The sequence below is a fragment of the Martes martes genome, assembly GCF_963455335.1.
Source record: "Martes martes genome assembly, chromosome: 4".
In the NCBI taxonomy this organism is placed as follows: domain Eukaryota; kingdom Metazoa; phylum Chordata; class Mammalia; order Carnivora; family Mustelidae; genus Martes; species Martes martes.
The window spans coordinates 96,240,159-96,257,148 of NC_137891.1; the positions used below are offsets into that span (position 1 = coordinate 96,240,159).

Sequence of the window (16,990 nt, forward strand, 5' to 3'; positions counted from 1 at the left end):
GCACTAACATAATCCTGTGAACACACTGTTAGGGCCCCTTTTAGTGCCCTGGAAGGGGGTCTATTCAAGTGAAGTGCTTTTAGGATTAATCTTAAGGATTGAGTTTCATGGTTTTCCATGACTATACAATTATTTAATGCTCACTATATGCCAGACACTTAAGTAAAATACTATTTTTGTTACCATAAAAACCCTATGAGGTAGGTATTATCCTTGTTTTACAGAGCACAGAATGAGGCTTGGAGAGCAAAATAATTTGCCCAAGGATACAGAGCTTGTAAGTGCAAAGTATCAAAACTGGAACTGAGACATGGCTCCTGGGTTGATATTATAAATCTACAGTACTTTGTTCCTATATAAGCCTATTTTTCGGGTTTCCTGGGAATCAACTTATTCTACCACTTCCCACTACATTCTACAGTTCTGGCCCTGATAGGCCCATGTCTGAACCAGTGCCATTTTGTCTCCCCAAATCCGTTCTCCTATCATCTACCATGAATGCTGCTACCACCCTAGCAATCCTAACGCCCTGCTGTAATTCTCCGCATTTATCAAAGGTGAAAAACAGTTACTGCTCATTATACACTGCCTGGCAATAGATTCTGTACAGCCTTCTGAGGTGTTGAACTATTATGGAAAACTTTCTTTTGTGTGAACCAGGCACAGTGGGTGAAGGGAAAGCACATTTACATCTCAGAACCTGATCCCTCAATCCCCACTCCTCAATCTCAGTTCTTCATTTGCAACACAAAACCTTAAGGCCAACCTCACAGGGCGGTGAGAATTAAGGGCAGAGGGGGCAGGGTTGGGGCCAACAGCAAGTGGTCCTCAAATGTTGATTTCTTCTGCCTGACTCAATCCCTCCAAAGAACTTGTAAACTCCTTGAAGGCAGGAGCCTTCATACATTTTTGGTATTTCCCAAAAGCCAACATAAGAGACACCTCATGATTATTCAACCTGATCACCTAAACTGATACACTCCAGTGTCTGGTCTTGCACAAGAACCTACAATGGCTGTTAGAACAAAATCAGGCTCTGGAGTCTGACTTTGGATGTTGGTCACTTTCTCTGTGACCTCTGCAAAGTTACTTAACCTCTCTGAGCCTCAAGCCCCTTATTTGTAAAATGTTAAGAATAGTGACCTACCTCATAAGGCTATGGAGGATAATTCAGGTGAACTGCTAAGTACATAATCAGTCCCTCAAAACTGCTAGCTGTATTTATATCCCGTCCCCAACATTTTGTGTCCACAAAAACTTGGCCTCTGCATTCTCATTTCTCCGTGTTTCCAACATACGCACCTCCCTGGAGACCAGTCTCACCACCCTCTGACCTGCTCTGCTTTCCCGACTTTGGCGTTTAACGCCCAGCCTTCATCAAATGCCGCAGGGGAGGCTCTGTATTAAGAAAGTTGCATCAGTTCTCTCCCCCCAAACCACCAAAAGTGCCCAGGAGATCGATTCTACTACGGTTGCCTTTTTAGAGAACAGGAAACAGGCCCTGAGGGTTTGAGTGACTTCCCTGAGTTCACCGAACTCTGCTGAGGCCGCAGCCCGCGCTCTCACCGCCCGCCCCTTCGGCCTCTTCCCGGGCCCGAGGTGGCCGCGCGTCCATTCACACCCTGCCCACTCCCTACACTTACAGTCGCTTCCCCGCTCCTCCCCGCGCCGGTCGCCCCCCACACCTGAGTCAGGCCCCCGGGTGTACGCCCCATCCGTCCTTGGCGGCTTCTCCCTTTTCTCTGCCAGAGACTGAGGGGGAGGCCGGCGCCGAAGTCCCGCACGCGTGTAGGTCATCGCGAACTCCTTGGGCTGAGGACCCGAGGGGCGAGCTCCGCAGAGGAACGCAGCAGCCCTGTGGACGCAGCAGAGGAGGGGCGCAGAGCGCGGGTCCTGCGGGGCCGCCGGTCACGTGGCGGGGAGGGGGCGCCGGCGCGCGCCACAGCGCGGGCGGGCGCGCGCGCCTGAGAGCGTGTAGAGGCGCGAGTCGCGGTTCGGGCGTATGTATGGGGGGGGAGGGGGCGGCGGCCGGGAGGGCCGACTCCGCCCCCTGTGCGCATGCTCGGGCCCCGGCGGATTATAAGGCAGCCCCGCGGGCCCGGCCCGACAAAGTGCTGGCGAGCTGCGACGTGACCTGCCGGCCGCGTGGGTGCTCGAGAGAGCGAACGAGGTAGCTGGCGAAGGACGCGACCTGGACCCTGGGCCCTGCGGGACTCCAGCCGTGTCACGTACACGTTTGGCGGCGCGAACCGCGCATAACGGTTAGTTGGGTAACGGCCCGCGGCGGCGCTGGGCGCGGACCCCGCGGTGCCCCTGCCGCCCTGGCGGGTGGGAGGGGGCCTCGGGACTGGGGCGCAGACCTGGGTCTCGGGGGAAGGAGGCGGCCCGGCAGGGGCATCGTGGCCGCGGGCAGCCGCGTAGCGTCGGAACGTGGCGTTGGGGAAGGAGACCTTGAGGCGATGGGGACAGCGCCTTCCTTCGCCCGGCGGGGCTGCGGCCCCGTAGTCAGGTGCGGGCCACCGGCCTGGCCGGGGAGTTGGGTTTGGATGCCAGTGACCTTGGGGAAGTAGCTTTTCCCCTAGCGTTCAGGAGTCTCCTCAAGAGATGCTTTTGATTTGGAAAAGGGACGACGTGGGGCTGGCTCACGTGGTGCCTCCCCGCTCTCCTGGCCGCGTTCTGCTCGGAGGGAAGGGACTCGGGGCGGGAGTTATTTTGGACTCGTGGCATGCCCGCCCCAACCTCGGCCAGCCAATCTTTGCCCCACCTGGTGACTTGTGAGAGTGCTTTGGGGAGCCGCAGTCCCCGCAGCCAAGACGTGACTGCAGGGTTCGAGTGGACTTTGCGGAGGGAACAGTGCAGCTGCCGGACGCCGGGACTGGGGCTGACGGGGACTCTTTGTCATTCAACCTGTGGCTGCCGAATCTCGACTGGAGCGCCCTCGCGCTCCTGGTCTTGAAGGCGGCCCTGTTGGGAGGGATCTGAAGGATAGCGTTACACTTGGTCAGATGCACGCGTTTTGTTCCGAGTACATCCTTTTCTTCCACGTGCATTTTAGCATTTCATTTCTTTGTCACGACTTATTTGGTGTGACGAGTACTGGCCCAAACCACTTTGTAATTATTTTCAACCAAGAAACAAACGGATTTCTGCTTGAGCCGGTTTGCAGCGTTTGCTTACGAACTAGGCGCCTACTGATAACAGTAGAATGTTTACAGAGCTACTCTTTACCATAACTAGTTTTGAAATGTTTTTTTTTTATTTCCCAAAAGTTATTCCGGTTTCGAAATAAAATGCGTACATGTCAGTGCCCTGATAAAACAAATGTGGGCTTAGTAACTAGTGGAATGTCGTGATAGGGTGAACTCATTATTGTGTGAAAGTTTGGAAGAGTATGACTAGGAATTAGGCATTAATAAACAATGTCAGTGTCGTTTACCAGAACTGTGAGTGAATTAGAGACTGCGTATCTTCAGCTTTTTACTATGGCGTTAAGTAGTGCCCATAAGTCCAAGTCTCATGTTGTGAAGTACAACTTTGCCTTAAAATTGCCATAGGAAATATCAGGAATTCAAGATATCTAGGCTTTAATACAGGTAATGGGTAAGTGTTATTTCAGAGTTTAACATACTTGAGTAATTTAGGGTTTAGATAAATGCTGTTCTTTAATCGTATTGCAGTGACTCTTGTTAAATATGTAAGTTAATGGTCTGGAGAGATTTTGTGAGATTTTTATAGCTGAATAGGTTTAAAGGTTTGGTTGTAAGCTTAACATAATAGGTTATAACATCCCTAAACAGATTTTTTAAAAAGGATAAAAAGGTCATAGGATGAAACTATTTGATAGTGTTTGAATAGTTTACATGTCTTTTTGTCTTCTAAATATTAACGCATATAACATTAACCCTGGGAAAGATCTTAATGACCAGCTAGTCAGATTCCCTTATTTTACAGATTAGGATATTGAAATTGAAGAAGTTAAGTGACTTAACATCTTAGATGTGAAAACTTGTTGTTTGTGTGGAATTAATGTCTTTTGACTCCTATTAACCAAATTGGCACTCTTGAGCTTTCTGTAAAGTTGTTATTATGGGTATAAATTATTTTATACTAAAAATAGATATTTGAATAGCTTTTGCCCAATTTATGTCCTTCATTCCCATCGTGTTTTCAGTCCACTTTATAATGCATCCCTATGTAGGATTTAGGTCCCTGTAAATGCCTATATGGTCAGTCTGGTTTTTTTGCAGATGAAGACTAGGAAGATGGAACTTGGATGTGAGAAAAACAAACCAGAGAGTTGTGGGTATTTATGTATTCAGCAATTTGTTATTAGCTGCTAGGCACTACTTAGGTTTCAGCAATGAACAGGTTCTGGCCCTGTTCCTCCTGGAGTTTGTAGTTTAACTGAAGAGCAGATAGCCTGGTAACAGTGATTACTACAAGTACTCTTTATAAAGAAATACTGAGTGTTATGATAGAGAAAGTACAGGTTCCTGGGAAACGAAATGGTGTATTCCGTACTTATGCGAAGACACCCAACCTAGTATATAAGCAATCTGGGTAGGCTTCTGTGAGGAAATGCTATTTAACTTTTTAGACTTGACCATTAGGAGCTAACTAAGCCAGGAAGTGATGGTGGAGAAAGCATTCCAGCCATGAATGCTGAACCTCCAGAGTACGGGGTACATTGGAAAAACTGCAAGAATTTAGAAAAGCTAAAGCATAAGAGGGAGAAGGGAAATTTGGGAGAGGTGGAAGTTAGAAAGATAGACAATATCAGATACTGGAAAGCCTTATAAGTCATTTTAAAGAATTAAGGAAGGGACTACCTTAAAAATTTAAGGAAGCACTCTTGCCTTGAAGCTAATCAAAAGCAGTTTAAGGGTTTGAAGTGGAGTTGAGGACCATATTTTGCATTTTAGGAACTTTATTCTGTATACAATGTGGAAAACAGACTGAGGGAAGCTTTTGGGAGAGTGCGAGACCACAGTGATGGACAGTAGTGGGAGGGCATGAGAAGGGGGGAACACACAGGATTCAGTGGCGGACCAGGTGTGGGAAACTAGGGCAGCCAGAGTTAAAAGTATCTCTGAGCTTTCTAGCTTGACCAAATACGATTTTGTGGGTTTACCGGATAGTATTTGTCTCCATTTAACCAGTGGGGGCAATTAAGACATTGTATGATTAGCCCAGGGCTGCTCAGGTTGTCAGTCTTGGAAATAAAACAAATCCATTCCTGTCCTCTTTGTAGTTCTGTTGGTGTTATTGATAGTGATTTTTTTTCTTATTTATTCCCCTCTAAACAAACTTCTATCGAAAAATTTCAAACATAGTTGAGAGCCAGTGTTTTATCTATCCCTTTTCTACTCCCCTACACCTGCTGGGTTATTCGGAAGCAAATCATATGTGTATAATTAATTTGTCTACGAATATTTAAGTATATATCTAAAAGATAGGATTCCAGGAAATCATAACCACATACTATTCTCTCATCTGTAAAAATGAACATAACCAAATAACCAGGCAGTGTTCAAATTTTCCTCAGCTGGCTTTTTTTGTTTTTTTGTTTTTGTTTTTGTGTTTTTTTAAGTAAGCTCTACACCCAACACAGGGCTTGAGCTCAAGACCCCGAGATCAAGAGTCATATGTTCTATTGACTGAGCCAGCCAGGCATTGTACCCCTAGGGTTTTTTGTTTGTTTTTTAATTTTTTGAGATCTAAATGTTTATTTGAGAGAGAGAGAAACCATGTAGAGAGGGGCAGAGAGAGAAGTCAGGCAGACTCCATGCTGAGCGTGGACGATGGAGCCTGACTCGGACTCCATCTTACTACTCTGATATGGTGACTTGAGCCAAAACCAAGAGTTGGGTGTTCAAACAACTGTGCCATCCAGGCACCACCCCACTCCAGGTTGCTTTTAAGTAATTGATTTGTTTGACTTGGAATCCAAACACAATCACACATTACATTCGGTTGCTATATCTTTTACTACAGTTTCCCCCTTTGTCGTTTCTCATAATTGATTTGCTGAAGGAACCAGGTTATTTTTCCCGGTTTCCCTCATTCTGGATTTTGTTGAATATGTCCCTTTGGAATAATTTTAACATGTTTTAGTTCAGCAAATCCCTTGATTCCCTGTATTTCCTATAAATTAGTAGCTAGGTTGAAGATTTCAAACATGCTTAGATCAGTTCAGGTTTGGTTTCTAAGAGTGCGAGCAGTGTGGAGGAGAAAACAAATATAATTCATAGGTGATGATGTATATTTCCATCAGGAGGCCTTTGGTTATCACTGACTCTGCTAAACTAATAGTGTGGCTCCATTTCTTCACTAGTGGCTTGCAAATGGCCTTTAATTGTCTCATATTCCTCTTTTTTTTTTCTTAGATTTTATTTATTTAGGGATGCCTAGGTGGCTCAGTTGGTTAAACGTCTGCCTTTGACTCAGGTTGTGATCCCAGGGTCATGGGATCAAGTTCCACATGCGGCTCCCTGCTCAGTGGGGAGCCTGTCTCACACTCTGCCTGCTGCTCCCCCTGCTTGTTTTCTCTCTCTCAGACAAATAAAATCTTTTTATTTATTTATTTATTTTAGGATTCTATTTATTTGACACAGAGAGAGACAGCGAGAGAGGAAACACAAGCAGGGGGAGAAGGAGAGGCAGGCTTCCCGCAGAGCAGGGAGCCTGATGCGGGGCTGATCCCAGGACTCTGCTATCAGGATCAGAGCTGAAGGCGGGGAAGGCAGGCGCTTAACTGACTGAGCCAACCAAGCACCCTTCTCTAACATTCCTTCCTAATTGATTAACTAGAATACCTCTATAGAAAATAGGGTTTTTTCCCCCAGTTTTATTTTGAGATATAATTGACATTACTGTGTAAGTTTAAGATACATAGCATAATGGCTTGACTAACATATTATTATGAAATGATTGCCACAATTAAGTTCAGTTATCATCCATCAGCTCATCAGATAAAATAAAAAGAGCAAAAAATTTTTTTTCCTTCCAAAGAGAACTCAGAATTTACTCTCTTTACCTTCCTATATATAATATAATAGTGTTAACTATAATCATCATGTTAATACCTTAATATCTCTAGTACTTATAATTGGAAGTTTGTTACCTTTTGACTACCTTCTTCTAAGTGGTTTTTGAATAGTAAGGGCAAGTTAAAGTTTGTGTGTGTTTTGGTTTTGTTTTTGTTTTTTGACAGAGAGAGAGACTGAGAGAGAGGGAACACAAGCAGGGGGAGGCGCAGGGGGAGAAGGAGGATTCCTGCCCAGCAGGGAGCCCAATGAGGGACTCCATCCCAGGACCCTGGGATCATGACCTGAGCCAAAGGCAGATGGTTAATGACTGAGCCACCCAGGTGCCCCAAAGTTTGTGTGTTTTAATAGAACATCATAAGTATTGAGATACTGTCTTTTTTGGAGATACGTATGTATGTATTTTTAAAGATTTTATTTACATATTTGACAGAGCACACAAGCTGGGTAAGTGACAGGCAGAGGGAGAGGGGGAAGCAGGCTTCCCACTGAGCCAGGAGCCTGTTGGGGATGTGGGACTCCATCCCAGGGATCCTGACCTGAGCCTAAGGCAGATGCTAACCCCGCTGAGCCACCCAAGTGCCCCTGGAGAAATGTATTTAAATGTATCAAGATATATCCTCTTTAAAAGCAGGTATTTTGTTAAAATGTTTTTAGCACTTGATATGATCATTTCAAATGGTTTTTAGTATTTGGAATATTTAGAATTTCTATTCTTACATTGATAGGGTCTCTTTTGGTCTTCTCTGCTCTTTCAGCTTATTTGTTCCCATAGCTTTTGGGGAATTTCTGGTAGAATCACTACCAAATCTAAATCTCAAGCTGTAACTGGAATATAGATTTTAAATTCCTTAAGTACAGAGATTGATTACTCTTATCCGTGATCTGCTTTTGTAATTATCTCTTGGGCATTTCATACTTAAAATGTTGCCTGAGGTTCATTATTTCTGCCTGTTCTCAACTTCCTTCATCCCCCAAACCTAGTCTTTTCTTCTGACTACATTCTTTCAGGTAGTTAGGCTTAAAACCTCTGAGTCATCTTAACACTTCCCTAGTGGGCCCCCTGCCCTCCCAAATGCAACTGTGTGCCAGAGTTTCTCTTCTTTGTTATCTCTTGTCTCCATTCTCTCCCTCCACCAACCCCACTTTTCATTTTATCATTACTCCCTGGTTTTGGCTGCTGCTATGATTGTTGCTGTGGCCTTGTATCTCCCATCATTGCCATTCCCCTTCTCCAGTCTGTTCTGTGGTGTTCTACCAGTTCCTTTTTTAAAATTTAATTTAATTTAATTTTTGTGTGTGTGTGTTCCAAAATTCATTGTTTATGCATCACACCCAGTACTCTATGCAGTACGTGCTCTCCTTAATATCCACCACCAGTCTCACCCAACCCCCACCCCTCTCCCCTCCAAAACCCTTAATTTGTTTCTCAGAGTCCACAGTCTCTCATGGTTTGTCTCCCCCTCTAGTTTCTCCCAGCTCACTTCTCTCATCTCCCTATGTCCTCCGTGTTATTCCTTATGCTCCACAAGTAAGTGAAACCGTATGATACTTGACTCTCTCTGCTTGACTTAATTCACTCAGCATAATCTCCTTCAGTCCCATCCATGTTGATACAAAAGTTGAGTATTCATCCTTTTTGATGGAGGCATAATGCTCCATAGTATATATGGACCACATCTTTATCCATTCATCTGTTGAAGGGCATCTTGGTTTTGTCCACGGTTTGACGATTGTGGCCATTGCTGCTATGAACATTGGGGTACAGATGGCCCTTCTTTTTTTTTTTTTTAAAGATTTTATTTATTTATTTATTTATTTGTCAGAGAGAGAGAGAGAGAGAGAGCGTGCGCGCGCGTACTGCAGACGGAGGGAGAAGCAGGCTCCCTGCCGAGCAAGGAGCCCGATGTGGGACTCGATCCCAGGACACTGGGATCATGACCTGAGCCGAAGGCAGCTGCTTAACCAACTGAGCCACCCAGGCGTCCCCAGATGGCCCTTCTTTTCACTACATCTGTATCTTTGGGGTAAATACCCAGTAGTGCAGTTGCAGGGTCATAGGGTAGCTCTATTTTTAATTTCTTAAGGAATCTCCACACTGTTTTCCAAAGTGGCTGCACCAACTTGCATTCCCACCAACGGTGTAAGAGGGTTCCCCTTTCTCCACATCCTCTCCAACACTCATTGTTTACTATCTTGTTAATTTTGGCCATTCTGAGTGGTGTAAGGTGGTATCTCAATGTGGTTTTTTTTTTTTTAATTTTTTTTTTAATTTTATTTATTTATTTGACAGAGCGAGTTCACAAGCAGGCAGAGAGGCAGGCAGAGAGAGAGAGGAGGAAGCAGGCTCCCCGCCGAGCAGAGAGCCCGATGCGGGACTCGATCCCAGGACCCTGAGATCATGACCTGAGCCGAAGGCAGAGGCTTAACCCACTGAGCCACCGAGGTGCCCTCTCAATGTGGTTTTGATTTGAATCTCCCTGATGGCTAATGATGATGGACATTTTTTCATGTGTCTGTTAGCCATTTGTATGTCTTCCTTGGAGAAGTGTCTGCTCATGTCTTCTGCCCATTTTTTGACGTGATTATCTGTTTTTTGAGGGTTGAGTTTGAGGAGTTCTTTATAGATGTTGGATATCAGCCCTTTGTCTGTAGTGTCATTTGCAAATATCTTCTCCCATTCTGTGGGTTGCCTCTTTGTTTTGTTGGCTGTTTCCTTTGCTGTGCAGAAACTTTTGATCTTGATGGAGTCCCAAAAGTTCATTTTTCGCTTTTGTTTCCTTTGCCTTTGGAGATGTGTCTTGAAAAAAGTTGCTGTGGCCGATGTCGAAGAGGTTACTGCCTATGATCTCTAGGATTTTTTTTTCTAAGATTTTTTATTTATTTATCAGATAGAGATTATAAGTAGGCAGAGAGGCAGGCAGAGAGAGAGAGAAGGAAGCAGGCTCCCTGCTGAGCGGAGAGCCGGATGCGGGGCTCGATCCCAGGACCCTGGGATCATGACCGGAGCCGAAGGCAGAGGCCTTAACCCACTGAGCCACCCAGGCGCCCTGATCTCTACGATTTTGATAGATTCCTGCCTCATGTTGAGGTCTTTTATCCATTTCGAGTTTATCTTTGTGTATGGTGTAAGAGAATGGTTGAGTTTCATTCTTCTATACATAGCTGTCCAATTTTCCCAGCACCATTTATTGAAGAGACGGTCTTTTTTCCACTGTATATTTTTTCCTACTTTGTTGAAGATTATTCGACCATAACTGGTGTCCTACCTACCTCTGATCATGTCATTGCTCTAATCAAAATTTTCTCATGGTTTTCTAGTGCCTACCAAATGGTATTTGTCTGGATAAAGTCTTCAGTATATGACTCCCAAGTTACCCTTCTGAGTTGTATGTTATTCTTCCTTTAACTTGCACTGACAAACTGAAATTTTTCTCCATGCTTTTTTCCCTGTAACTTTTTTTTCTCTTTTCCTAGTCATAGGATCCATTTTATAATGGATCTATATGCCAAGTTTAGTATAGTTGAGATGTTTGAGCCCTTGTGTCCTATAAAGAAGTAATGAAACAGCAGTGATCTTTTTTTTTTTTTTTTAAGATTTTATTTATTTGACGGGGTGGTGGTGGGGGGAGCAGGCTCCCTGCTGAGCAGAGAGCCTGATGCTATGCGGGGCTCACGGGGCTTGATCCCAGGACCCTGGGATCATGACCTGAGCTGAAGGCAGAGGCTTATCCCACTGAGCCACCCAGGCGCCCCAGCAATGATGATCTTAAGGAAATGATGATTTCTCTTCTGGGGTCACAGTACACACAGTGACAGCAGGAGTTCACATCTACCAAAAGGGAGACTGGCTCAGGGGCTAAGCTGTTGAGGAGTACAACTGACCACTTATGCAGAAGAAGCAGGGTCCAGCTCTGTTGATTGTCCATACTACTACTATGGTACTAATCACAGCTTATAGTATTGTTAAATCTAATCTGATGTGATTACAATAACTTAACCTTCATATAAAGGAGAAGTTTCTCAGAATGTACAAGCATTGTAAGCTACATATTTGATCATTTGTTGAAAAATTTCTTCCCTTTAATTTTGCTCTTACTGTGTAAATCACCAAAATTATTGAGTGAATGAAAGCTTGATAATACTGCTCTAGTGTGTTAAACTGTGTTGGATAGCAACAGGGCTTTTTTTTTTTTTCAAGTTTTTATTTTAAATCTAATACATTTAACCATGTTATATGAGTTTCAGATACACAATATAGTGATTGAACAATTCTGTACATTACTTCAGTGTTCATCATGATAAGTGTACTTCTAACAGGGCTTTTCAAAGTTGCCTTATATAGTTTTGAGACTCAGAGGTTTTACTTTATTAACTCTCTCTTCTCTTCCCCTATCAGCAGTTTTTAACCTAGGATCTGCAGATTGGTCTTCCATGGTCAATGGAATTCAGGGGGTCTCTGAACTTGCTGAAGAAAAAAAATTACATCTTCTCATTAACTTATACATAAAATCTAGTTATTCCAACTATGAATGTAGGCAACAAGCAGTGAGTAGTTTTGCAGTACCTGTGACTTTGTCATCAGTAGAAATTTTCATATGATACAGTGGTTGCAGCCAACTTGAAATTGTTTAAACTCATCATTACTTCAAAGTTACTGTGATTATTAGACCAACTACTAGATCTTATCTAATTTGTTATTTTTAAAAGCACATGTCAATTAAAAATATATTTTGACAATTGTATGTTTGTATTTTATGCATTTAAAAACATCATTCTGACAAGAATAATGACAGGTTTTAGCAAATTGTCAAAGGAATCTGTGGCACCAAAGAGGCTAAGAACCTCTGCTCCTAACTCCTAACTCTTATATGTCTGTTCTGATATAGGAATGGTTAACCAGAAGCTGTGATGGAATATAGCATATAAATCATGATATCATAGGTTTATGTAAATTGTTTGGCCATTGACTTTTGTGTACTAAATCATAAATTTTGACCACACAAATAATAGGGAACAAAATGTTTGTGTGTGTATTTTAAGGGCTAGTAATATGATTTCTACAAATTTGGGCAGAATAATTTTCCTTTGTATTCAGGAAGTATATGTTTATATAACTTAAAATTGTGGTTTCCAAAATTCCGTGGGTTTTTTTTATTTTTAAAAAATTTTTAAAAGTAACCTTTAGACTTGAACTCACAACCCCAAGACCAAGAGTTGTACACTCCACTGACTGAGCTAACCATGTGCCCCCCAAATTCTCTTAAATGCCGTAAGTTAAATGGAATAGGGGGTGTCTTTATTGACTTGGAGCACTTTCTTACCCTCTTTTGGATATAATCAGCAAAAATACTTCAAATTGCTTCCAGTGTTATCTTTATCAGTTCACTCTATTAGATGCAGGCTTTTATTTCGCTCTGAACGAATCCTTAATGGGGTTAGTGGAATTCAGGTTTGAAGTACCTGCTCTGTAGATTAGAAATACACATCCTTGGGGTGCCTGGCTGGCTCATTCAGAAGAGTGTGTGAGTCATGCGTGAACTTGAGCCCCATGTTGGGTGTAGAGATTACTTAAATAAAAATGAAGAAAGAAAGACATATCTTATCTTTTTCTTTTTTTTTTTTTTAATTATTTTAATAAACATATAATGTATTTTTATCCCCAGGGGTACAGGTCTGTGAATCGTCTGGTTTACACATTTCACAGCACTCATCATAGCACATACCCTCCCCAATGTCCATTTCCCCACCACCCTCTCCCATCCCCCTTCCCCCCCGCAACCCTCAGTCTGTTTCTTGAGATTGAGTCTTTTATGGTTTGTCTCCCTCCCAATCCCATCTTTTCATTTTTTCTTTTCCTACCTCCCCCCAAACCCCCCCACCTTGCATCTCCACTTCCTCATATCAAAGAGATCATATGATAGTTATATTTCTCCGATTGACTTATTTCGCTAAGCATGATACCCTCTAGTTCCATCCACGTCGTCGCAAATGGCAAGATTTCATGTCTTTTGATGGCTGCATAGTATTCCATTGTGTATATATACCACATCTTCTTTATCCATTCATCTGTTGATGGACATCTAGGCGCTTTCCACAGTTTGGCTATTGTGGACATTGCTGCTATAAACATTCGGGTGCACGTGCCCCTTCGGAGCACCACGTTTGTATCTTTAGGATATATACCCAGGAGTGCAATTGCTGGGTCGTAGGGTAGCTCTATTTTCAGTTTTTTGAGGAACCTCCACACTGTTTTCCAGAGTGGTTGCACCAGCTTGCATTCCCACCAACAGTGTAGGAGGGTTCCCCTCTCTCCGCATCCTCGCCAGCATCTGTCATTTCTTGACTTGTTAATTTTAGCCATTCTGACTGGTGTGAGGTGGTATCTCATTGTGGTTTTGATTTGTATTTCCCTGATGCCGAGTGATGTGGAGCATTTTTTCATGTGTCTGTTGGCCATCTGGATGTCTTCCTTGCAGAAATGTCTGTTCATGTCCTCTGCCCATTTCTTGACTGGATTATTTGTTCTTTGGGTATTGAGTTTGATAAGCTCTTTATAGATTTTGGATACGAGCCCTTTATCTGATAGGTCGTTTGCAAATATCTTCTCCCATTCTGTCAGTTGTCTTTTGGTTTTGTTAACTGTTTCCTTTGCTGTGCAAAAGCTTTTGATCTTGATGAAATCCCAATAGTTCATTTTTGCCCTTGCTTCTGTTGCCTTTGGCGATGTTCCTAGGAAGAAGTTGCTGCGGTGGAGGTCAAAGAGGTTGCTGCCTGCATTGTCCTCAAGGATTTTGATAGATTCCTTTCGCACATTGAGGTCCTTCATCCACTTTGAGTCTATTTTCGTGTGTGGTGTAAGGAAATAGTCCAATTTCATTTTTCTGCATGTGGCTGTCCAATTTTCCCAGCACCATTTGTTGAAGAGGCTGTCTTTTTTCCATTGGATATTCTTTCCTGCTTTGTCGAAGATTAGTTGACCATAGAGTTGAGGGTCTATTTCTGGGCTCTCTATTCTGTTCCATTGGTCTATATGTCTGTTTTTGTGCCAGTACCATACTGTCTTGATGATGACAGCTTTGTAATAGAGCTTGAAGTCTGGAATTGTGATACCACCGACTTTGGCTTTCTTTTTCAATATTCCTTTGGCTATTCGAGGTCTTTTCTGGTTCCATATAAATTTTAGGATTATTTGTTCTATTTCTTTAAAAAAAATGGATGGGATTTTGATAGGGATTGCATTAAATGTGTAGATTGCTTTAGGTAAAATAGACATTTTCACAATATTTGTTCTTCCAATCCATGAGCATGGAATATTTTTCCATTTCTTTGTGTCTTCCTCAATTTCTTTCATGAGTACTTTATAGTTTTCTGAGTATAGATTCTTTGCCTCTTTGGTTAGATTTATTCCTAGGTATCTTATGGTTTTGGGTACGATTGTAAATGGGACTGACTCCTCAATTTCTCTTTCTTCTGTCTTGTTGTTAGTGTAAAGAAATGCGACTGATTTCTGTGCATTGACTTTATATCCTGACACTTTACTGAATTCCTGTATAAGTTCTAGCAGTTTTGGAGTGGAGCCTTTTGGGTTTTCCACATATAGTATCATATCATCTGCAAAGAGTGATAGTTTGACTTCTTCTTTGCCGATTTGGATGCCTTTAATTTCTTTTTGTTGTCTGATTGCTGAGGCTAGGACTTCTAGTACTATGTTGAACAGCAGTGGTGATAACGGACATCCCTGCCGTGTTCCTGACCTTCTTTTTTTTTTTTTTAAGATTTTATTTATTTTGAGAGAGAGGGAGTGCATGAGAGATAGCAAGCTGAGTGGAGGGGAGGACAGAGGGAGAGGGAGGAGCAGGCTCCCTACAGGGAGCCAGATGTGGGACTTGATCCCAGCATCTGGGATCATAACCTGAGTGGAAGGCAGACACTTAAATCAGCTGAGCCACTAAGGTGCCCAAGACACATCCTTTCTATTGTGATTGTGTAATGATGTTTGTATTTGCTGTCATCTAGAATACTACTTGAGAAGTTAGTAGAGGGAAACAAATGGTTTAATGATAACTGTAGTTTCCAGGAAAATAAAACCACTCCTTTGAAAATTGAGTATTTCTAATAAAGGAACTGATAATTATTTTAAAAGACAATATAGTCTTGTTAGCAATTAAGGCAACTATTTAAGTTTTTGGTTTTTTGCTTTTTTAGAGATTTTATTTATTTATTTGAGAGAGAGAGCATGAGGGGGAAGGTTGGAGGGAGAAGCAGACTCCCTGCTGAGCAGGGAGTGCAATGTGGGACTCGATCCTGGAACTCCAGGATCATGACCTGAATGAAAGGCAGTTGCCCAACCACCTGAGCCATCCAGGCGCCCTGGTTGTTTTTGTTTTTGTTTTTATTTTTTGAAGATTTTATATATTTGTCAGAGAGAGAGAGACAGGCAGGGGAGTGGCAGGCCGAGGGAGAGCAAGGAGCCCAATGTGGGACTCAATTCCAGGACTGGGATCGCAGCCTGAGCTGAAGGCAGATGCTTAACCGACTGAGCCAGCCAGGCATCCCATATTTAAGTTTAACCTAGTATATTTTGAGGTAATAATGCTGACTTATTTTTGCTACATCTTTAGCATCTATGAATATCTTCTAAAAAAAGTTTTCCGTGTTCGCAATAGCCAAACTATGGAAAGAGCCCAGATGTCCATGGACAGATGAGTGGTTAAAGAAAATATGATATGTATGATATGATATGTATACACAATGGAATATTAATTATTCAGCCATCAAAAAAAAGATATCTTGCAGTGACATGGATGAAACTAGAGGGTATTATGCTAAGGGAAATAACTGAGAAAAACAAATACCATATAATTTCACTCATGTGGAATTTAAGAAACAAAACAGAAGAGCATAGAGGAAGGGAGGAAAAAATAAAACAAGGTGAAATCAGAGGGAGAGAAACCATAAGGGACTTTTTTTTTTTTAAGATTTTATTTATTTATTTGACAGAGAGAGACAGTGAGAGTGTAAGAGGGAGAAGCAGGGAGCCCTATGCAGGGCTTGATCCCTGGACCCTGGGATCATGACCTGAGCTGAAGGCAGATGCTTAAGGACTGAGCCACCCAGGCACCCAGAGACTCTTTTTTTTTTTTTTTTTAAAGATTTTATTTATTTATTTGATAGATCGCAAGTACGCAGAGAGGCAGGCAGAGAGAGAAAGGGAAGCAGATTCCCTGCTGAGCAGAGAGCCCGATGCGGGGCTCGATCCCAGGACCCTGAGATCATGACCTGAGCTGAAGGCAGAGGCTTAACCCACTGAGCCACCCAGGTGCCCCGACCCAGAGACTCTTAATCATAGGAAACAAACTGAGGGTTGTTGGAGGGGAAAGTGGGATGGGGTAACAAGGTGATGGGCATTAAGGAGGGCATGTGATGTAATGAGCATTGGGTGTTATACAAAACTAATGAATCACTGAACTCTACCTATGAAACTGATAATATCCTATATGTTAATTAATTGACTTTAAATAAAATTAAATTTTAAAAACTTCTCAGATATACATTGAAGAATGGTGGGTAATGATTTGATTCTAGACAGTACTCAATTTTAATACTCTACTGTGGTTTGTCTGTTACTGATGAAACAAAACAAAACAACTTAGTTTTTTGAGATAATGAAGGTCAAATAATGAAGTTCAGATTCATTGAAAGGATGTTTATCAAAGAATTACCATGTGTGGGGCACCTGGGTGGCTCAGTGGGTTAAGCCTCTACCTTGGCTCAGGTCATGATCTCAGGGTCCTGGGATCAAGTCCCACCATGAGGCTCTCTGCTCAGCAGGGAGCCTGCTTCCCCCTCTCTCTCTCTGCCTGCCTGTCTGCCTACTTGTGATCTCTCTGTGTCAAATAAAATCTTAAAAAAAAAAAAGAATTACCATGAGTACAAGAAGT

The 16,990-nt window shown here is 42.7% G+C and overlaps 1 protein-coding gene across 1 annotated transcript in view; it reads left to right on the plus strand.

Moving 5' to 3' along the window:
- The first annotated feature begins 1,976 nt into the window (after nt 1–1,976).
- Nucleotides 1,977–16,990, plus strand: part of SLC16A1 (solute carrier family 16 member 1) — a 51,342-nt gene continuing 36,328 nt past the window's right edge. The window contains exon 1 of the mRNA XM_080802748.1: nt 1,977–2,261. The gene's annotated coding sequence lies outside the window, so the exon portion shown is untranslated. The remainder of the gene's footprint in view (nt 2,262–16,990) is intronic.